A 24,097-nucleotide genomic window follows, 5' to 3' on the forward strand; every position below is an offset into this window, starting at 1 on the left:
ATCAGACATGAAAGTAAGACCCAGATAAAGACAACGTCGAATTAACAATGGTTTAATAATCCATCAGGGGCAGGCAATAGACAGTAAGGCAGGCAGGGGTTAGTAAACCAGAGGTGGGGCAACGGTACCGGATGGCAGGCAGGCTCAGGGTCATGGTAGGCAGAGGTCAATAATCCAGAGGTGGGGCAAAGGTACAGGTTCAGGGTCAGGCAGGCGGGCTCAGAGTCAGGACAGGCAAGGGTCAAAACCAGGAGGGCGAGAAAAAGAGAGACTGGGAAAAGCAGGCGCTGAGACACAGAAACACTGGTTGATTGACAAACACGACGAACTGGCAACAGACCAACAGAGAACACAGGTATAAATACACAGGGGATAATGGGGAAGATGTGCGACACCTGGAGGAGGGTGGAGACAATCACAAAGCCAGGTGAAACAGATCAGGGTGTGACACTAACTGTTCAGTTACAGTATGATAACTAACTGTTATTGGAGAGGTGAAACATAAATAATCAAATAAAACATTGGTAAAATATAATCTCATGTCAGTGCCACATCTTTAGAAATGCATTGCCTTCTTTCCAAATTGGATAGGGAATTGTGCCTTACAGGAGGAAATGGAAAAGATGAGGCTCTGCATCATATCCACTGGAGAGAAAACAACATCAGGTCTTACTTTATGTAAACTTTATGTACAGTACCTTCATAAACTTTTCATACCCCTTGACTTAATCCACATTTTGTTGTGTTACAGCCTGAATTCAAAATTAATTACATTTTTCTTTCAACCATCTACACACAATACCCCATAACGACAAAGTGAAAACATGTTTTTAGACATTTTTGTAAATGTATTGAAAATGAAATACAGAATTATCAAATTTACATACAGTACCAGTCAAAAGTTTGGACACACCTACTCATTCAAGGGTTTTTCTTTATTTTTACTATTTTCTACATTGTAGAATAATAGTGAAGACATCAAAACTATGAAATAACACATATGGAATCATGTAGTAACCAAAAAAAGTGTTAATTTAAAAAATATATATTTATATTTGAGAGTTTTCAAAGTAGCCACCCTTCGCCTTGATGACAGCTTTGCACACTTGAATGAGTAGGTGTGTCCAAACGTTTGACTGGTACTGTAAGTATTCCCAACCCATAGGTCAATACATGTTAGAATCTTTCTGGGTACGTTTCTAAGAGCATCGCACACCTGGATTGTGAATAACATTATTATTTTTCAAATTCTTCGCAGTTGGTTGTTGATCATAGCTAGACAGCCATTTTCAAGTCTTGTTATAGATGTTCAAGTTGATTTAAGTCAACTGTAACTTGGCCACTCAGGAACATTCAATGTCATCTTAGTAAGCAACTCCAGTGTATATTTGGCCTTGCGTTTTAGGTTATTGTCCTGCTTAAAGGTGAATTTGTCTCCCAGTGTCTGTTGGAAGGCAGACTGAACCAGTTTTTCCTCTAGGATTTTGCTTGTGCTTAGCTCTATTCCATTTCCTTTTAAATTCTAAGCCATAGGAAACCCTCCCTGGTTTCTGTGTTTGAAATTCACTGCTGGACAGAGGGACCTCACAGATATATTAAAAATAATGTAATTTAACCTTTATTTAACTAGGCAAGTCAGTTCAGAACAAATTCTTATTTTACAATGACGACCTACCCCGGTCAACTCCCGATTACAGCCGGTTGTGATACAGCCCGGGATTGAACGAGGGTCTGTAGTGATGCCTCAAGCACTGAGATGCAGTGCCTTATGGGAGCTCACAGATTATTCTATGTGTGGGGTACAGAGATGAGGTAGTTGTTAAAAAATCATGTTAAACACTGTTATTGCACACAGAGTGAGTCCATGCAACTTATTATATGACTTGTTGAGCAAATTTTTACTCCTGTATTTATTTAGGCTTGCCATAAGAAAATGGTTGAATACTTAGTGACTCAAGACATTTCAGCTTTTTATTTGTAATTAATTTGTAAACATTTCAAAAAATATAATTCCACTTTGACATTATGGGGTATTGTGTGTAGGCCACTGACACAAAATCAAAATGTAATACATTTTAAATTCAGGCTTTAACACAACATAATGTGGAAAAAGTCAAGGGGTGTGAATACTTTCTGAAGGTACTGTAGATCTATAACCACCGTTGCAGAAGTCCAGTTATGGGTATTCAAATCATTTAAATTAATTTTATGAATACTTTCTTGTAATGCTGCATGAATCTTTAGAAAAATGTCATCCAGGATTCCCCAACTGTACATTTGAAGTGAGGAAAGATGGAAATTCACACATCATAACTCTTGAGAAAAGATGATATTGGGAAGCAAGTGCTCAACTTGTGGTTTCCACAGAGAAAGAACATAACATCTAAACCATCACAGTTCTATCAAAATGCCACAGGTATAGTAGATGTAATCTTTTTTGTCATAACATACTTTTATCAGAGATGTTTTAGATCACATAACCAAGCTACTGCAGCCATTGAGGTGTAGGCTAATGTACATTTGGAGGCTTTTTCATGGTTTGCTTTCACTGTTATATAGTGCCCTCCACTGGTGAATGCTAGATCAAGCACCTGTTTTGTAATGCAGTGCTGTGGTCAGCCTACAACCACTGTAAGCTATTAGCCCTAACCTTTCAATAGGTAATTCCATTTCCTTTTAATTACCAACAAAATAATACATCTACAAACATCAAAATAATACATCAACAAACATCAAAATAATACATCAACAAACATCAAAATAATACATCTACAAACATCAAAATAATACATCTACAAAGACTTACAGGAATAAACATAGCCTTATCAGTTAGGCCAAACATTACAGCATGTGTTTCAGTATGACATGTGTGTTCCAGGGTCTCCTCTTAAATGTTATTATCACCCATTTGCAAAGTTTACATCCTTTTTCAGACATGCATGTGCTGACATTCATAGGAGCCCATGTCACAAACAGCAGGAGAGATCTAACTGCATAGTTGTATTTGTTTCAGTTACTATTTTGATTTCAGTATGCTTTAACCATGTGCTGTAGTTCTAATGAAGAAGTCATACTGGACATTCAAATGTGATCTAAGCAATATGCATTGTTTTTGTTTTGGTTGATTTGCAGATAAGACCCCAGATACATTCATTCTTTTGATCACTACGGGGGAAGCAATCACGCAAATTTGTGTGACATCTGACAACCATGTGGGGAAGCCGGATATAAACATGTCTGTGTCCGGCTCCCAACTTGAAAGCTCAAGTCGGGTGATAAGTGCTGATTTGGCATCGTAAGTATTTAGAGTTTAAGAAGTAATAATACAGTAATACTATAGTACATGTGACAATAAACATTATCTTCTAGTGGGGCAGAGGTAACAGTGGTGCTAATAATCATGGTGGTTTGTGGGAATACAATTCAGGGGATGTGATTTAGGTTTATCACAGAAAAGTCTAGAGCATTGTTAGGGTATCTGAAAAACCACGATCAGTCAATGGGAAATATCATTATACTCTTGTGTAAAAGGGCAATATCAGTAGAAATTTAACAAATAGAGATATTCAGGATCCTCGTAAGACATCACAGTAAAATGGAGAGATGTATTGCAACAGGAAATAGCAAAATGGCATTATACTGTGAAAGTTGGGTTTTTTATTTGTATTTTTTTTATTTTACCGTTATTTTACCAGGTAAGTTGACTGAGAACACGTTCTCATTTGCAGCAACGACCTGGGGAATAGTTACAGGGGAGAGGAGGGGGATGAATGAGCCAATTGTACACTGGGGATTATTAGGTGACCGTGATGGTTGAGAGCCAGATTGGGTTAATCTGTGGACATCAGAGGGTTGGAGTTATGATCAGAAAGAATGGTGGATTTGCCACTGTGGGTGAAAATCCAGCACTTTAAAGGAAATTATGCATAATATTATATATAATTATTTAAATACAGGTACCATAGATGTGAGCAAAATAGCTGTAAGTAGCAGTAGAGGTATTGTTGTCCGTTAGTTTACTCCAATCAGGGTAGGGATGGTAGGGTAGGGGGGAACAAAGTATAAACTTGATAGAACCTACAATCTAACTGCAATTTTAAAGCTGATCTACCCCATAAAAAAAAACGTATAGAGCAAGGCAAACTGGGATCTCATCTATATTTCAATATTCTCTCACTATGACAGTGAGTCTATGAAAAATCTTTCCTCGTTGATTGAGCTAATGGAAAACACCAAGACTGCAGCCATTTCTATGGGAAAGGTTAAAGGACTCCTTAGTAGACTTCGTAAAATAAATCCCAAGGAGATCTACTTTGGCTTTTCCCCGAACAAGGATATGACTGTAAGTACAGTAACTTGCCCATTAGAGGTAGAACAATGATTACTATTAGTCAGTTAACTTATTATGAAAGTATCTGTTTTATTCTTGAACAAAATGCTCAACTGTACACTGATTGATAAAGATTGAAATTATAATTATTATTGTAGATTGTGTCACACCCTGATCTGTTTCACCTGTCTTTGTGATTGTCTCCACCCCCCTCCAGGTGTCGCCCATTTTCCCCATTATCCCCTGTGTATTTATACCTGTGTTCTCTGTTTGTCTGTTACCAGTTCGTCTTGTTTGTTCGAGTCAACCAGCGTTTTGTGTCTCAGCTCCTGCTTTTAACAGCCCTCCTGGTTTTGATCCTTGCCTGTCCTGACTCTGAGCCCGCCTGCCTGACCACTCTGCCTGCCTCTGACCCTGAGCCTGCCTGCCGTCCTGTACCTTTGCCCCCCTCTGGATTACCAACCTCTGCCTTACCTTGACCCTGCCTGCCTGTCCGGTACCATTGCCCCTCCTCTGGTTTGCTGATCCCTGCCTGCCTTGACCTGTCTATCGCCTGCCTCTGTTGAAATATTAAAGCACCACAGTTGCTTTACAGCAGCGATGCTGTAATATAGTTTACAGTACTATTTTCCTTACTGTAAAACATATTACAGCATTCCTGCTATAACTTTACAGCAAGGATGCTGTATATTTACAGCAAGGATGCTGTAATATGTCACATAGAAAGTGCTGAAGAGCACAGAGAGGGCAGCAGCAAAGTTGGACTCACTATCCAAAACGCAGACCACTCTCCCCTCGATCAACACCATCCATTTTGAGAAACCCAATAGAGTATTTCCTGAAATACACAAAAGTAAGGGTGTTAGTGTATACATACTAGACATCTCTAGATAGGTACCACAATACTATATATTTCTGTTCCACCTTAAATCAAATAAATGTATTACCAAGCATGATCATCCTTGGTGTGTCTGGAAAAGGAATTTACCCCTCAACATCAACCCGAGTTGCAGTGACCTAAAATCACAAAACATATCTATAAAAAATATTCAAATCATGTGTAATAGTACAGTATAAACACCATTAATCATATAAACTTTATAAGTATTAAAACACTCTTCCTTACATCTACCAAGAGGAACAGAGATTCGTCCTTCTCTTTGAAGTCAACAAAATAAGTCAACAAATCAACAAAAGAATGGCAGCAGTGGCTGTTAGATCGTCATTGGCTTTTGTTCCGAAAGGGTTCTTTGGCTGTCCCCATAGGATAACACTTTTTGGTTCCAGGTAGAACCCTTTTGGGTTCCATGTAGAACCCTCTGTGGAAAGGGGGTTACAGGGGGTCTACATGGAAGCCAGAATAGTTCTACCTGGAACCAAAAGGGTTATACATGTACCTGGAATCAAAAAGGGATCTTCAAAGGGTTCTCTTATGGGGACAGCCAAATAACCATTTTAGGTTTTGACACTATATAAACGAGTCATCCAGCAGTGTTTGTGATTATACCCTGATGAAGACAGCTTGGCTGTCGAAACGTTGGTAATTACATTTTTGCATCTGAGCTCCTAGAGTGTGCGGCTCTCCTTTATTTTCAAGTTTTCTACTCCGCTAGCCAGCACCTCGCCTAATAGGTGTGCGTTTCTTTTTCTTCTAGATTGTTCTGTTACCCAGTAAACAGCACCCTACCGACAAAAAAAGCTCTAAAACGATGCCGAATGATAATTCTTCTCCTGACACTGGTCATAGACCCAAACAAGATTACTTTGAATATAGCCAAAGGGAGCGTGATAAGATCATTGTTTCGGAGTCCCTTTTTGACATGCCAGGAGGTAATTCTGACCTCTCGAAAGAACTGTTACATTTATCTAAGCGCCAGACGAGAACACATCTACACATAGTCACTCTTAGTGATTGTGCGTCAAGGCATTATTCCACGGGGACTCAGGTGGCAAAAATAACCATCATTGGGACAGCGCACAGATGATTTCTGTGTTAACGGATTGTAATAGTTTGTTTTCAGTTCATGTTTAAGAGGACAATAACTCTTCTAAATGTGTTTCATTTGCATATTGCAGGTCACAGCTCTGTGGCGAAGAAACAATTGCGAGGTGGTGGTTGCTGTTGTGAGGTCTACAGACAAAAAGTCCTCTTTCCTTCTCCATCATTCAGAGATGAAAACTCTGCAGCTCCACAAATGCTTGTGGGTGAGGTAATAAATACTAGTCATAACATGACAATAGCAATATCATTAGCATTTTTTAAAATCACAATTCTAAACATATTGTGTAAAAAAACTCATACAGTACGAAAGATGAACATAGTACATTAGATGTGCACCTAACCAAGTCTAAGGACATGTAATATCATTAGGTGGTTAACTGGAATTGGAGTTGAATGTTTCTGATGACATACACTTGAATATTTATGGCCCTATTTCTGTCACTTTAAAGTAAATATATATCACTGATATATCTCTGTGTATATCACTGTATATCTCAGTAAGATATCACTGTATATCTCACTGGTCACCCCCAAAGCCAGCACGTCCTTTGGCCGCCTTTCATTCCAGTTCTCTGCTGCCAATGACTGGAACGAATTGCAAAAATCACTGAAGCTGGAGACTTATATTTCCCTCACTAACTTTAAACATCAGCTATCTGAGCAGCTAACCAATCGCTGCAGCTGTACATAGCCCATCTGTAAATAGCCAACCCAATCTACCTACCTACCTACATAATTTATTTACTTTTCTGCTCTTTTGCACACCAGTATTTTTACTTGCACATCACCATCTGCTCATCTATCACTCCAGTGTTAATTTGCTAAATTCTAATTACTTCACTACTATGGCCTATTTATTTCCTTACCTCCTCATGCCATTTGCACACACTGTATAGAGACTTTCTTTTTTTCCCTATTGTGTTATTGACTGTACGGTTATTTATTCCATGTGTAACTCTGTTGTTGTTTGTGTCGCACTGCTTTATCTTGGCTAGGTCGCAGTTGTAAATGAGAACTTGTTCTCAACTAGCTTACCTGGTTAACTAAAGGTGAAATAAATAAATGAATTAACCACAGGGGTTCTCTGTAAAGAGAGAGTAATCCAAAATTGTCCAAGTCATCACAAAATTGTCCAAGTTTAACTTTTCCCCTGATGCCTTGAGATGGATGAAATCATACCTTGAAGGCAGAACTCAGTGTGTCAGAGTGAGCAATGAGCTGTCGCCCACTCTTAGCTATGATGTGGGCGTGCCCCAAGGGTCAATACTGGGGCCCCTCCTGTTCAGCCTGTACATTAATGATCTGCCTTCTGTCTGTACTGGGTCTGAAGTTCAAATGTATGCAGATGATACAGTGATATATGTGCATGCAAAGAGCAAACAACAAGCTGCACAAGAACTCACTACTGTAATGGTCCAGGTTACAAAGTGGCTCAGTGACTCGTGTTTGCATCTCAATGTGAAAAAAACTGTTTGCATGTTCTTCACAAAGAGGGCAACAGATGCTACTGAGCCAGATGTCTATGTGTCAGGGGAGAAGCTCCAGGTGGTATCTGATTTTAAGTACCTTGGCATCATACTTGATTCCAACCTCTCTTTTAAAAAGCACGTGAAAAAGGTAATTCAAATAACCAAATTCAACCTAGCTAATTTCCGATATATTCGAAATTGTTTGACTACAGAGGTAGCAAAACTGTACTTCAAATCTATGATACTCCCCCACTTAACATACTGCTTGACTAGTTGGGCCCAAGCTTGCTGTACAACAGTAAGACCTATTCAGTCTGTCTACAAACAGGCTCTCAAAGTGCTTGATAGGAAGCCCAATAGCCATCATCACTGTCACATCCTCAGAAAGCATGAGCTCCTGAGTTGGGAAAATCTTGTGCAATACACTGATGCATGTCTTGTATTCAAGATCCTAAATGGCTTGGCTCCCCCTCCACTCAGTATTTTTGTTAAACAGAAAACCCAAACATATGGCAGCAGATCCACAAGGTCTGCCATGAGAGGTGACTGTGTATTTCCCCTAAGGAAAAGCACCTTTAGTAAATCCGCTTTTTCTGTGAGAGCTTCCCATGTCTGGAATACACTGCCATCAGACACACATAACTGCACCACATATCACACTTTCACAAAATGCTTGAAGACATGGCTTAAGGTCAATCAGATTTGTGAACATGGTCCCTAGCTGTGTGTTGCCGCTTTCCATGTCTGTTGTCTAACTTGTGAGGTGTGGAAACACTTTGTTGCTTTTATGAATTTTGTCTTGCTGCTTTTTGTTCTATGTTGCTCTGTCTGTATGCTACGTCTTGCTTGTCCTATGTTGCTATGTCTGTATGCTATGTCTTGTTCTATGTTGCTATTGTCCATATTGTAATTGTTTTTAATAACCTGCCCAGGGACTGCGGTTGAAAATTAGCCGGCTGGCTAAAACCGGCACTTTTACTGAAACGTTGATTAATGTGCACTGTCCCTGTAAAAATAAAATAAACTCAAATAAACTCAAACTCAAAAGGCATAGACACACCCCTTGACTTTCAATTGGCACCCTTGACCTGTGTATTCTCTCCTGATTGGCTCCGTGGTGATTAGTCAATGGGAACTCAGTTGCCGGCCCCATCATAAAGTTTTTACACAGTCTGGCAGTCTGACTAAAGTGCCAGAGGTATGAGGAGAGACATCCTCCTTTGTATTTATGGGAACAAATATTTCCTAACACTTTGGATCCTATTCTTGGACAGTTAGAAGACAATGCATCAACGCAATAAATAAATAAATAAAACGAATTACTGTCCATGAGTAACCTCAACCTTATGGGTGTTTGGGCCAATAAAATGCCAACTCAAATCTACAACTGACTAGTCTCTTATGCCTCTAACGGGGACACAAGGCAATAGTTTTTAATCTAAGCCAGCCCTTTTTTACTGGAGTCCACTAACCCCTAATTGGTGCTCTTTTCTTGACACGCAGTAGCAGTTTACCAGATAAGAAGATCAAAATGTAGATTGTTGTAAGGGTGTATTACATCCTGTGCTGGCCCTATTGTCATATCCATTCTGAATTCTGAGCGGTAAAATCATATCTGAAAAATGCCTCTATGTATGTGTATACTGTATGTAGGAATGTCTTTTGTCTGTCCTACATGTAGTGTTGGTACATGGAATATTCCTCGACTGCATATATCATAAATTGCTATTGCAAATAGAAGTATTATGTTCAACAACTGACATTTTCAGATATTATTTTGACAAACACACTAGTGCTTACAATTCATTCTCTATTGTCATAGATTTGGTGGACACTATCATCTGTGATCTTTGTGATATGACTTTCTTTAAGCACGTACTGATGAAACTGTCACTTAGTATTTTTTTCTTAAAGTTCTCAAACGCTCTACATGTATTCACTCTGTGATAGGGTTGGATCCTATATGCTACTTTTATTATTGTCCTGTAAATGGTTCAGTGCCTATAATGTAGGCTGTGTGTAGAATGGGGCATAAAGGAAATTACCTCTACTAGATTATAGTGATAAGGAAAACAGCATTCAATTTTGGCCTGTGTATTAATTTGCCTATAACTAATCAGAATTCTATGTTTACATAAAAAAAGAGAATACTTCAAAATGAGAAGATCCTGCCATGGAAAAGACGAATGGGTGGACAAAAAGTGGAAAGAACTCACACCATGCAGCAGAACACCTTCAGCTGCTGGGTCTTTGTAATGCAGGTTTGATAGTTATATTTCAATAATGAATGGTTAGCTGTTATGTGACAATTAGGTCAAAAACGTTATTTTATTTTTTGGTGTAGATGGCCAAGGAAGTTGCACAGAACTTCCCCAACATCCCCTCCCAAATTGATATAGAACCTTCACAAAAACACATGGAGCAACTACGAAAAGAAATGGCTGAGGATATACAGTGGGGCAAAAAAGTATTTAGTCAGCCACCAATTGTGCAAGTTCTCCCACTTAAAAAGATGAGAGAGGCCTGTAAAAAAAATCCAGAAAATCACATTGTAGGATTTTTTATGAATTTATTTGCAAATTATGGTGGAAAATAAGTATTTGGTCAATAACAAAAGTTTATCTCAATACTTTGTTATATACCCTTTGTTGGCAATGACAGAGGTCAAACGTTTTCTGTAAGTCTTCACAAGGTTTTCACACACTGTTGCTGGTATTTTGGCCCATTCCTCCATGCAGATCTCCTCTAGAGCAGTGATGTTTTGGGGCTATTTATTCATTGATTTACTGGCCACCATTACTGTGGTTACATGTTCGGTATATGTATTGACCAGCAAACCCACTGCAGCCTACCTTACTAGCTCACTCTCCATCCCTGCTTTGGACAATTAATAACATGACTCTCGTACTTTGCCCTTTTCCTTTATGGTTGATATGAACGATGAAAGGAGATATTATCTGTTAAATACTGTGGAAAAATAGAAAACAGGGAAAATAAGTACTTAGAACTACCAATTATTATAGATAAATATTAAAGAAAAGGGTAAACACAACACTGGACTGAACCCCCTAATTGTCAAACTAATATTAATGTACAACAATATAGAAGAGAAATGACTAGAGGTTATGCAATATGGGTGTATATCCACTGCACGCTTCTTAGGTGTGTAATTGACATGACCAAGGAGCTATTGAAATTTAAAACTATGAAAAATGTACATTACACCGCGTCATTTTACAGTACACAAACAAGAGTGTGCAATATAGAAGGGTAGTCAGTGTACATTCTGCACCTTGTTTGAAGTCAGTAGGTCACATACATGTGAGATGAAAATGGACAAACTAAAGAGTGTGCAATGTGTAGGCCCACTGAGTGTACATTCTGAACCTTGTTAGAAGTCAGTAGGTCACATGACCAAGGAGCTATTGACATTTTACATTTGGAAAAATTCATGTAAAATCTTGTGAGATAAAAATGGACAAACTAAAGGGTGTGCAACGTGTAGAAGGGTAGTCAGTGGACATTCTGAACCTTGTTTGAAGTCAGTAGGTCATATGACCAATGAGCTATTGAAATTCAAAAATGTTAAAAAATAATAATTTTAAATAGTGCGAGATGTAAATCGACAAAAAAAGTTGGTGCAATATGTGTCTATGCCATTGGGTTAGCTACAACCAGTTTTGAAAGTTTTAGGAGTAATGGTTAAAGAGCTATTGAAATTTGAAAAACTTGATTTGTCACTATGTTTATGGTCCGTAACTGCTGTTGGTGGACGTAAGGAAAACTACAGGTGAATATCCGTCGAATATCCAACCTGAAACTGTCTCTACCTCGGTGCTATACGTTACCATGCAACTCATGCAACCACATTTTTTATATCTAAAAATAATAATTATAGACTACAAGGCTAAATAAAATATCAGTCTGTGCCTGTTGTTGCTGAATTAATTAATTTAATGGATAACAAAAGCATAGGGGGAATATTCCACTACACTTTTGCTAAATAACACAAAAAGAGAATGAAGAGCTAACATTAACCAGAGATATTTGGAGAAAGGTGTCCAATGGAGTTCGCTTTCTCTGAGCTACAGCTAACGTTAGCAAGCACCATTCCCCTTTCATCTGAGTTCCATTCCTCTCATTCCAACTACAGAATCACGCAAAACGTATACATCCCAAGGCAAAATGTCAGTCCGTGCCTGCTGACAAACTAACGTTGTATTCGACATAGCTAAACTTTCGATCCCTCCCTAGACGAACTGCATTTTTGTTCCGGTGAAGCCTACGACCACTTTGCCCCTAATATCATAGCGCTAGCACCATGTCACCCATGTCATGCACCCACCGGTTAAGTAGCCTATCCAAAGAAACACACATGGATTTCTACACGTTGTTTAAACTAAAATGATTTGCTCTATAGCTACAATATCACAGATTATTTTACCAGCAAGAAAGATCAACAGACCTGTCAATTTGGCTAACGTTATACTGTTAGCTAACACAATCCAAACAAGCTAACGTTAGCTACCTAGTTAGTAACTTAGTTAAGAAAACCTGCAGTAGGTATACAGAAATATATAGTATATGGAATAGTACATACCTAGCAGCTGCTCAAAAATATTTAGGCGACTTTTCCACGAAAATACAAAATAAAATAGCTCGAGTAGAACAGAAAGCTTATTTTCTCATGAGTCTTCCCTCACAGACCTTTAAGCGCGGAGCATCACCTTAGTGCAAATCAAGTCTGTTCTCAGGGCAGGCCTGGTTGTAGATGGTTTCGAGTCGCGTCGGGGACATTGTTAGCATTTTAGATTTCCTTAACCTTTACCTAATTATCCTAACCTGCTGTGTTAATTATCGTAACCTGCTAAGAAAAGCAACTTCTGATATTCAAAACCGGCAGACCTGCCATGAGAACAGTCTTGGTTTCAACTATGAGATATACAGCTCTCTCTCTCTCTCTCTCTCTCTCTCACACACACACACACACACCACAGACGTTTGGTGCCACCAACTACAGCAGTGTTTGGGCACTACTGTAAAGAAATACAGTAAATTAGAGTAATTTTTACAGGAGGCTTACAATTACAGTTAATAACAGTATTTTTCAGCATTTTACCCATAATGCAGTGCAATCTACAGCAATCCTGCTGTAAAACACATTTAAGGTATTTTACTTTGCATTCTACAGTGTTCTACTGTTGAAATTACAGAAAGTCTTACAGTGTGAGTATGATGACCTGTAGAGCTCTATAGCAGGCTGGCCATGTCGAGCTAACTGAGAATATTGACGCTGAAACAACAAACTCTGTTCTCCTCTAGTTCCACAGCAAAACCAAATCTAGCCAAGCCACCAAGATCCTTGTCAGCCTCTTCGTGGCTACGTTTTTCCTGAACCTGACCTTTCTGACCAATGAGACCATTGCAGCCATGGGCAGCTATATAGCATATGTCATCATAGCAGCAGTCATGCACTACTCCATGTTGTTCACCTTTACCTGGTTCCTCATTGAGGCAGTCCACTTGTTCCTGCAACTGAAGAAACTCAACGTTCATGTCAAGCATTATATGCTGAAGGTTTACGTTGTGGGATGGGGTGGGAACAAAGTCGTATTAGGGTGTATTAGAATGCTCCTCATTGTACTTCACTGATTGACACAACATACAGATCTTAGTTTGATCACTCTGTTTTGAGAGTGATCATTTGAGGTTTAAAGTTTGTAAATTCCGCTTTAAAATGTCAGACTTGATTTGCCCTAACGAAAAATGTATCAACCCCTACAATAATGTCTATGAATTATAATCCACATAATACTGATAGTTTCCTGTTGTGAGAAACTGGTCAAATTAAGATAGTACATCTGTAGCCTACTGTGTTATCACCTCTGATTGCACAAATCATACCAGTTGGATCAGGCATCTGGCATCAACCTTGTGTTTCTCCTTCTCTCCAGTCCTTCCAGCTCTAGTGGTCATCGCCCTTCTGGTAATGAGCAAATATCAACTCATGTCCATAAACATAGATGATGGGAATTCAGTGAAAAGGGAAGTGTACATTTTACTTTTGGAACTGTCTGTTTTTTTTGTAAGGTTAATCCATTTACCTCATTGACTCCTAAAATACATTTCCATTGTACATTTCAGGTGCTAGATCACTGACATCTAATTCCATTACGGAGTCAACATCAGCTACTACGCCTGGGTGTTTGTCTCGACTTTGACCATCTTCATAATTGTGGTGAGGCAGATCTTGTTGCTGAGGAAGACCAAGGCAGGCGAGGGCCAGCAGGACCCAGCATCTAAGAACACCCTGGCCATCCTGGGTCTCCTATTCCTGCTGGGCCTCACTTGGGGCTTTTCCTTCTTCAGCTTCGGACCCATGATCATCCCATCCTACTAAATCTTCAGCATCCTCAACTCCCTCCAAGGTAGGCATTGCTCAATAATGACAGGGGTTTAGGATAAGGATGGCCGTGGTTGCATACTATAACCTGTTATGTATCATAGTTAGGGCCAGAATATTTTCCCTCACCATGAGGTCTGACCAGGATAAACATCTGGCCCTACAGTTTTTCCTGGTAAGGGCATGTGGTCATGGAAAACTCCTGACCCTAGCTGTGTATCATGGTTTATGTCTTAAGCTATTCAACTACTGATAGTGACTGAGCTTCCCTCGTCCTCCAGGCTTCTTCCTGTTCCTCTACTGCTACAACACCAACAATAATCTAGGTGATGACATGAATTCTGTATTCACCAACCAGAACACCTCTACTTCTTCAAACATCTTTGATGACACTCCTGGTCACAATAAATAGCTTACGTTGGTTTATCTTAGTACACTAGGTTTATAATTGCAATACACTGAGCACAACTGATCATGACAGGGTTGATGGGATTGAGATCCGGTGACTGTGCTTGCCACTCCATTATAGACAGAATACCAGCTGACTGCTTCTTCCCTAAATAGTTATTGCATAGTTTGGAGCTGTGCTTTGGATCATTGTCCTGTTGTAGGAGGAAATTGGCTCCAATTAAGCTCCGTCCACAGGGTATGGCATGGCGTTGCAAAATGGAGTGATAGCCCCTTCCTTCTTAAATATCCCTTTTACCCTGTACAACTCTCCCACTTTACCACCACCAAAGCACCCCCAGACCATCACATTACCTCCACCATGCTTGACAGATGGCGTCAAGCACTACTCCAACATCTTTTAATTTTTTCTGCATCTCACAAATGATGTTGTGATCCGAACACCTCACACTTATTTGGCATTTTATTAGAATCCCCATTAGCTGTTGCAAAAGCAGCAGCTACTATTCCTGGGGTCCACACAAAACATGAAACATAATACAAAATGACATAATACAGAACATCATCAAACAAGGACAGCTCAAGGACAGAACAACATACATTTAAAAAAAGGCACACGTAGCCTACATATCAATGCAAACACACAAACTATCTAGGTCAAATAAAGGAGAGGCGTTGTGCCGCGAGGTGTTGCTTTATCTATTTTTTGAAACCAGGTTTGCTGTTTCTTTGAGCAACATGAGATGGAAGGAAGTTCCATGCAATAAGGGCTCTTTATAATACTGTACGTTTTCTTGAATTTGTTCTGGATTTGGGGACTATGAAAAGACCCCTTGTGGCATGTCTGGTGTGATAAGTGTGTGTGTCAGAGACTGGCAAGAGAGACTAGCATGCATAGTATTAATATTAGCCCTCTGATTACAATTAAGAGCAAAACATGTCGCTCTGTTCTGGGCCAGCTGCAGCTTAACTAGGTCTTTCCTTGCAGCACTGGACCACACGACTGGACAATAATCAAGATTAGACAAAACTAGAGCCTGCAGAACTTACTTTTTGGAGTGTGGTGTCAAAAAAGCAGAGCATCTCTTTATTACGGCTAGACCTCTCCCCATCTTTGCAACCATTGAATCTATATGTTTTGACCATGACAGTTTCCAATCTAAGGTAACGCCAAGTAATTTAGTCTCCTCAACTTGTTCAACAGCCACACCATTCATTACCAGATTCAGCTGAGGTCTAGCACTTAAGGAATGATTTGTACCAAATACAATGCTATTAGTTTTAGAGATGTTCAGGACCAGTTTATTACTCGCCACCCATTCCAAAACAGACTGCAACTCTTTGTTAAGGGTTTCAGTGACTTCATTAGCTGTGGTTGCTGATGCATATATGGTTGGATCATTAGCATACATGGACACACATGCTTTGTTTAATGCCAGTGGCAGGTCATTGGTAAAAATAGAAAAGAGTAGAGGGCCTAGAGAGCTGCCCTGCAGTACACCACACTTTAATGGAAGTGCCTCTCATGTCAAACATGTAAAGAAAACCCTTTGAGTTCTATTAGATAGATAGCTCTGAATCCACGATATGGGGGAGGTTGAAAAGCCATAACACTTATGTTTTTTTCAACAACAGGTTATGGTCAATAATATCAAAGGCTGCACTGAAATCTAACAGTACAGCTCCCACAATCTTCTTATTATCAATTTCTTTCAACTAATCATCAGTCATTTGTGTCAGTGCAGTACATGTTCTCTACAAGCATGCTGAAAGTCTGTTGTTAATTTGTTTACAGAGAAATAGCATTGTATTTGGTCAAACACTATTTTTCCAACAGTTTGCTAAGAGCTAGCAGCAAGCTTATAGGTCTGCTGTGAGAACCAGTAAAGGCCGCTTTACCACTCTTGGGTAGTGGAATTACTTTAGCTTCCCTCCAGGCCTGAGGATAAAGACTTTCCTCTAGGCCTAGATTAAAAATATGACAGATAGGAGTGGCTATAGAGTCAGCCACCATCCTCTGTAGCTTTCCATCTAAGTTGTCAATGCCAGGAGGTTTGTCATTGTTGATCGTTAACAATAATTTTTCCACCTCTCCCATACTAACTTTACAAAATTCAAACTTGCACTGCTTTTCTTTCATTATTTGTTTTTATATACATTAATATAATTGCTCACTGTTTGTCGTGGGCATTTCCTGCCTAAGTTTGCCCACTTTGCAAATCAAATAATAATTATAATAATTGCCAACATCAAATGGTTTTGTGATGAATAAGCCATCTGATTCGATGAAAGATGGAGTTGAATTTGTTATTCTGCCCATAATTTCATTTAAAGTACTCCAAAGTTTTTTCCATCATTCTTTATATCATTCATCTTGGCTATATAATAACGTTTATTCTTCTTTTTGTTGAGTTTAGTCACATAATTTCTCAATCTGCAGTAAGTAAGCCAGTCAGATGTACAGCCAGACTTATTAGCAACTCCTTTTGCCCCATCTCTTTCAACCATACAGTTTTTCAATTCATATCAATCCATGGAGCCTTAACAGTCAGTTTCTTAAGTGCACGTTATCAATAATTGGAAGAAGCAATTTCATAAATTCATCAAGTGCAGCGTCTGGATGCTCCTCATTAATCATATCAGACCAACAAATATTTTTAACATCATCCACATAAGAGTCACAGCTAAATATTTTGTATGATCTCTTATACACAATTTTAGGACCAGCTGTTGGAACTTTGGCTTTCCTGGATATAGACATTATATTGTGATCACTGCATCCAATGGGTATGGATACAGCTTTAGAACAAAGTTCTACAGCATTAGTAAAAATGTGATCGATACATGTGGATGATCTTGTTCCTGTATTGTTTGTAAACACCCTGGTAGGTTGATTAATAACCTGAACCAGATTACAGGCACTGGTTACAGTAAGACGCTTCCCCTGGAGCAGACATCTTGATGAAAACCAGTCAATATTCAGGTCCCCAAGAAAGTAGACCTCTCTGTTTACATCAGATACACTATCAAGCATTTCACACATATTATTTAGATACTGACTGTTAGCACTTGGTGGCCTATAGAAACACCCCAAAAGAAAAGGCTTTAGATGTGCCAAGTGAACCTGCAACCACAACACTTCAATAACACTTGACATAAGATCTTCTCTAAGCATTACAGGGATATGACTCTGAATATTATACAGCAACTACTCTCCCATAAGCATTTCTGTCTCTTTTATAAATGTTATATCCTTGTATTGCTACTGATGTATCATCAAATTAATTATCTAAGTGAGTCTCAGAAATGGCTAATATATGAATGTTATCTGATGTTAGCAAGTTATTGATTTCATGAACCTTATTTCTAAGGCTACATATATTAATATGGGCTATTTTCAGCCCTTTCCTGGGTAGCTTATCGGAGATAGACATAATATTGAAAAGGGCAGACAAAGCAAGAGAAAAAAATATATACATTCAGCAGTCCATTAATCAATTGGTGTGTGTGTGTGTGTGTGTGTGTGTGTGTGTGTGTGTGTGTGTGTGTGTGTGTGTGTGTGTGTGTGTGTGTGTTGCGGGGTTGAGGCTGTTGAGGCTACGAACCCATAGGCTTTGCTCTCTCATCCCGTCCATGCTTCTGGGAGGGAGGGTGGACAATGAGCCTGTCGTAGCGGATGTACGCAATGTCCCCACGCACTCTGGCAGCTTTCATGGCTGGGATAGGTTCTTTCCTCTTCTGGCGCACACCTTCAGGATAGTCCTCATTGAGGAAGATATACGTTCCTCTCAAGTTCTTGGCTCTCTCCAGAACAGCTACCTTGTCCTTGAACCTCAGGAACCTGGGCCGGTGGTGGGTTTTCCAGTCCTGTTGGCACGCTCCACCTCAATCTTCCTATGGTCCATCTTCAATTTCTCAGAGATCATTTCCCTCACTTTGTCCTCAGACTCCATCCAGGTCTCATGTGGAGATTCTGCAAGTCTGTCCACAACCATGTTGTTTCACCTTGATTGTCCCTCGAGATAGTCTGATTTATCTGTCATTGTTATCATGGATTCACACACAGAACTGATGTCTTCTGTCAATGACTTACAGATTGCTGTCATCTTGCCGTTGTCCTGTTTCAACTCATCGAGCTGACCCTGGGAGAACTGCAAACTGTTGAACTGCAAACTGTTCTTCAGGTCCTGGACCTCTCTAGTCAGGTCATCCATTCTTTTATTAGTAAATCCACGAGTATTTGGACAAAACATTTTAAACTATTTTCTTGTTGTTGTAACAACTGCTTATAGGTCTCTTTTTGTTTGTTTAAAAGATCCTTCACGTGTGATAGAGAGACACCACTAGCACTGTCCTCAACGATACTCCCGCCAGCTTTGGTCTTTGTCATGGTAGCTAGCCATGTATGTTAGGCTGTTACTTCTCGCAGTTCCAGACAGGGCAGGTCACGGGGAAAATTGAAAACAACAAACAGCAGGGATCTAGACAGCCAATAACCCGGGACAATCCGCTGTCCCAGCCACAATGGCTAACCGCGTCATGGGCTGCGTTCAAGAACACCTCGCTAGCTTGATGTCCAGCTAGCTAGCAGCTAGGCTAGCTGCGACGCCAAATAGCTCCTCAGACCCGTCCTTGGTCGGCAGGATCACTGGAAAGATACAAGCAGTCCCAGCAACTGATGCCAACTGCGTCACGGGATACAACATAGGAAGCTAGGTAGCTACCAAGAACTTTCCAATATACTTTTAAACAACAAACTTTCCAAACAAACAAAACCAAGCTCTTCCTCATTCCACGTACAACAAGAAGTGATGATTCGTCTGTCCATAACATTTTTGTCCAATCTTCCTCTGTGCAGTGTCTGTGTTCTTTTGCCCATCTTAATCTTTTATTTTTATTGGCCAGTCTGAGATATGGCTTTTTCTTTTCAACTCTGCTAAAAGGCCAGCATCCCGGAGTCGCCTCTTCACTGTTGACGTTGAGACTGGAGTTTTGCGGGTACTATTTAATAAAGCTGCCAGTTGAGGACCTGTAATCGAACCCACAAATGCTGATGATCCAGATGCTCAACTAGTCTAAAGAAGGCCAGTTTTATTGCTTATTTAATCAGAACAACAGTTTTCAGTTGTGCTAAGATAATTGCAAAAGGGTTTTCTAATGATCAATTAGTCTTTTAAAACGATAAACTTAGATTAGCTACCACAACGTGCCATTGGAACACAGGAGTGATGGTTGCTGATAATGGGCCTCTGTACGCCTATGTAGATATTCCATAAAAAATCTGCCGTTTCCAGCTACAATAGTCATTTACAACATTAACAATGTCTACACTGTATTTCTGATTAATTTGATGTTATTTTCATGGACAAAAAAATTGCTTTTCTTTCAAAAACAAGGACATTTCTAAGTGACCCCAAACTTTTGAACAGTAGTGTGTGTGTGTGTGTGTGTGTGTATATATATATATTAATACACTCTATTTGCTTATCTTTGTTCATTAATTCTAAGAATCCCTTATTTTTTTTAATGTATTGAATTTAGATGTATATTGAGGTAAAATAGGCATATCTATAATGCTATCAATATTGTTGTTACTGTATAGAATGTTTAGTGTAATGAAATCTTAATTACTGTATAGCAGGGTTCCCCAACTGGTGGCATGCGGGCCGAATTTGGCCTGCGGGTGATTTTATTGGGAGATAAAAGACTGTAAAAACAACAGCAAATCAGCTCCTAGTGATTTTAATTTTGGAAATCTGTTCCAAAGTGTTCACACGCATAATAGAGAGACACAGTATATGTGATAGTATACAAATGTAAGCAAGGTTTGCAGTCTAAATTTTGTGTGATCATCCTCTCAAGAAGAAATCGTCTGGCAGCTGAATCTATGTAGTTGATGAGCCCTGTTGTATAGTAAATCAGTTTAACACAAGGGGGCAGTCTTGTTTTCTTTTCAAACTTTAGATTTTAGTTTGAGACAGCTGAGAGGTTTCCCAATAGCATCTTAAGGCTAAGTTGAATAATTGAGCTCAATGCTTCTAAAGATGAACTTAGCCTTAAGATGCTTTTGAGAAACCAGGCCCTGATCAGTTACTGTAAGTCTCTCTCTCTCTCTCTGTCTCTCTTTACTCTCTCTCTCTCTTTTCTCTCTCTGTCCTTCTCTCTGTATCTAAGTGCTCAGTGGTCTTGAATTCTGAATGACCTCTCTGATGTTATGTGGCTACCTCAGTTTAACCTCAATGAAAAGGGGGCATGATAACGGCTGAAACAGAGACATAGAGAATCATCTTTAGCGAGTGATTTGTGTGAATGACTCTTATATGTGTTATTCCAACCAGCACAGGTTCTCTCAGACTCACTGTGTAAAACATTGAGGAAAGTCAGTAATTCACTTTGACTAGGCTAAATAAGAGACATCTAAAATCAGGGCATGCTTCAATCATTTCTTTCAATAAACAACAGTATGGTCATCAAGAAAAACATGACCGATCTATGAGTGGTCTGCACACACTGAGAGGAGAAACATGCAGTCTCACAGAGGAGGAAAAGGCCTTTCTGTAACTTATACAGCAGAGATAAAGTACCGCTAGTCTAGGGGCTGCGCCAGCGCTTTGCGTGCCTGCAGATAATTACCCAGTAACAGGCTAACCAGAAATGATCTCATGGCTACCTATAGTGATGGCAGCCTGAAGGCAAGCCACTATATTGTCATTTTTCTCCTCAGTCTGCATTCCTGTAAGTTCAGAGTGGGAAGTAATTTACATTTTTTATTGAGTATAGACAGACAAACTTGGTTTAGTGGTACAAAGCAAAAAAGGAAGAAATTGGTGTAATGTATAGGTTGACTACTCTATTGCAATCTATCTTGACTTTTTTTTATATTTCCTACTGTCAGAAGAGTTTGGGCTGGGATATATTTGCCTCCACCATCCCTGAATGCATCTGTTCCATTTTTCCAGCCTTGAAACCACAGGATCCGGCCTTCTGAGGGGTAGTCTTGTCTATGATGAAACCATAGAGGTTTGTTTCAATGGTGTCTGCCCGCTGGCACAGTGTTTTGTGTGGCCAGGTTCTGCTAAACTGAGGTTTCTGAGCATTGTTCCTGGAATGTGTGGTCCGGGACAAAGAATGTGGTCTACCATACAGATGTGAAACTGTTTTTGTGAATCAAACTGACATTTGATGTGGTGTGCACTGAATCAAATCAGGAAGTATTTGGGAAAGAGCAATCTGCGGATGTTCCTGTTGTGCAACTCCACTCGTAGTAATGACTTAAGTCACAGTAGTATCCTCAGAGGAAGCGGTTCATTGTCCCGCCAAACTAACGCATGACAATGAGAGGAAGAGAACGAACAGGAGTTTGTTGAATGACATCCAGAGAGGCAACCATTTATTTACCTATAACTGATTAATCTTCCAAATGACTCAGCGTGCCAGACAAAAATTAGGGTCCTTACTGCCGTACACGTTTGATTTGTATTGCCCTAGAAAGGCTTCATATATACAGCTACAACACAGCCTGACTCCGAGGTGACCCTGGCTCACCTCAGAGTGAGCCAGTATGTGTCTGGCTCTCTGGCCTCACCACATACAGTACTCTGTGGAGGCCTCCTGCTACACTCTGTAGTTGTCATGGTGGCTTCAATTCCTAGATCAAATTTTCCGCAAGAATGTTCAGAGGAACTCATGGTTGTATCTGTGTACATCCAAATGTCTATCTTAATGATTACCTGTCTAGTATATTGACTTGCAAGAATAAGGGCTGATTTCTGTATTTTTCTTATTGTGCTATTTCAAAACAATCTGACTATGTTTTAGTGCCGGACATCAGGCTTGTGAAGTGCAGAAACATTGGGACGCAATCTCCATATCTTATATGGCTGTCTGAATGTTGTAAAATATAAGAATAAAATATTAAGAATTTTCATTTTTGCCATAATTACACATTATTTGTTACCCAAGTGAAAAAAAAGGTCACCATAATAACATTGATACATGTGTTTCCATTAGCGGAAGAAAATTAAGGAAAAACTTTTAGTTGCTCTCAATCTATTAAGTCTTGGAAGCCGAAAGTACAGCAGAGGGTTGGATAAGGCTTAATCAGACAGCTCATTAACAGAGGCCTTTCCTTCCCCCTCTATCCTGAAATGATATATAGAGAAACAAACAGACAGACAGACAGACAGACAGACAGACAGACAGACAGACAGACAGACAGACAGACAGACAGACAGACAGACAGACAGACAGACAGACAGACAGAACAAGGGGGAGAGACAGACAGAACAAGGGGGAGAGAGAGCAGACAGAGAGAGAGCAGACAGAGCAAGAGAGAAGACAGAGAGAACTCTGTTAGAACTGTGCTTATCAAGGCCTCTGAATATACACTTTTACGTCACACACCTTCCCTCTTGCAGACTACTTGACTTTATGAAGCCTAGAATGTAAATCCTCTCTCTCAAAATGATTATTTTTACTAATATGTTAGGCTAATTACATTTATGTCTGAACATGCAGGCCTCTGTTTGAGCTGTTATCAACAGCAGCTTAAGTGTGAGAACAGGGTTAGTTTTATGCACATACAGTGGGGAGAACAAGTATTTGATACACTGACAATTTTGCAGGTTTTCCTACTTACAAAGCATGTAGAGGTCTGTAATTTTTATCATAGGTACACTTCAACTGTGAGAGAAGGAATCTAAAACAAAAATCCAGAAAATCACATTGTATGATTTTTAAGTAATTAATTTGCATTTTATTGCATGACATAAGTATTTGATACATCAGAAAAGCAGAACTGAATATTTGGTACAGAAACCTTAGTTTGCAATTACAGAGATCATACGTTTCCTGTAGTTCTTGACCAGGTTTGCACACACTGCAGCAGGGATTTTGGCCCACTCCTCCATACAGACCTTCTCCAGATCCTTCAGGTTTCGGGGCTGTCGCTGGGCAATACGGACTTTCGGCTCCCTCCAAAGATTTTCTATTGGGTTCAGGTCTGGAGACTGGCTAGGCCACTCCAGGACCTTGAGATGCTTCTTACGGAGCCACTCCTTAGTTGCCCTGGCTGTGTGTTTCGGGTCGTTGTCATGCTGGAAGACCCAGCCACGACCCATCTTCAATGCTCTTACTGAGGGAAGGAGGTTGTTGGTCAAGATCTCGCGATACATGGCCCCATCCATCCTCCCCTCAATACGGTGCAGTCGTCCTGTCCCCTTTGCAGAAAAGCATCCCCAAAGAATGATGTTTCCACCTCCATGCTTCACGGTTGGGATGGTGTTCTTGGGGTTGTACTCATCCTTCTATTCCTCCAAACACGGCGAGTGGAGTTTAGAGCAAAAAGCTCTATTTTTGTCTCATCAGACCACATGACCTTCTCCCATTCCTCCTCTGGATCATCCAGATGGTCATTGGCAAACTTCAGACGGGCCTGGACATGCGCTGGCTTGAGCAGGGGGACCTTGCGTGCGCTGCAGGATTTT

General features: G+C 39.9%; 1 long non-coding RNA gene across 2 annotated transcripts; it reads right to left on the reverse strand.

Moving 5' to 3' along the window:
• Positions 1–36: 36 nt before the first annotated feature.
• On the reverse strand, positions 37–19,601 carry LOC139553635 (uncharacterized). Of its 2 annotated transcripts, none has more exons than XR_011670690.1 (3): positions 18,218–19,601; positions 5,278–5,347; positions 37–5,168 (listed from the first exon to the last, which is right to left on the reverse strand). It is a non-coding gene; the product is annotated as an uncharacterized lncRNA (long non-coding RNA). The 2 variants fall into 2 exon arrangements; XR_011670691.1 differs by lacking the exon at positions 18,218–19,601 and adding an exon at positions 12,402–18,186.
• Positions 19,602–24,097: the final 4,496 nt, after the last annotated feature.

The sequence above is a fragment of the Salvelinus alpinus genome, chromosome 25 (assembly GCF_045679555.1).
Source record: "Salvelinus alpinus chromosome 25, SLU_Salpinus.1, whole genome shotgun sequence".
Lineage (NCBI taxonomy): Eukaryota > Metazoa > Chordata > Actinopteri > Salmoniformes > Salmonidae > Salvelinus > Salvelinus alpinus.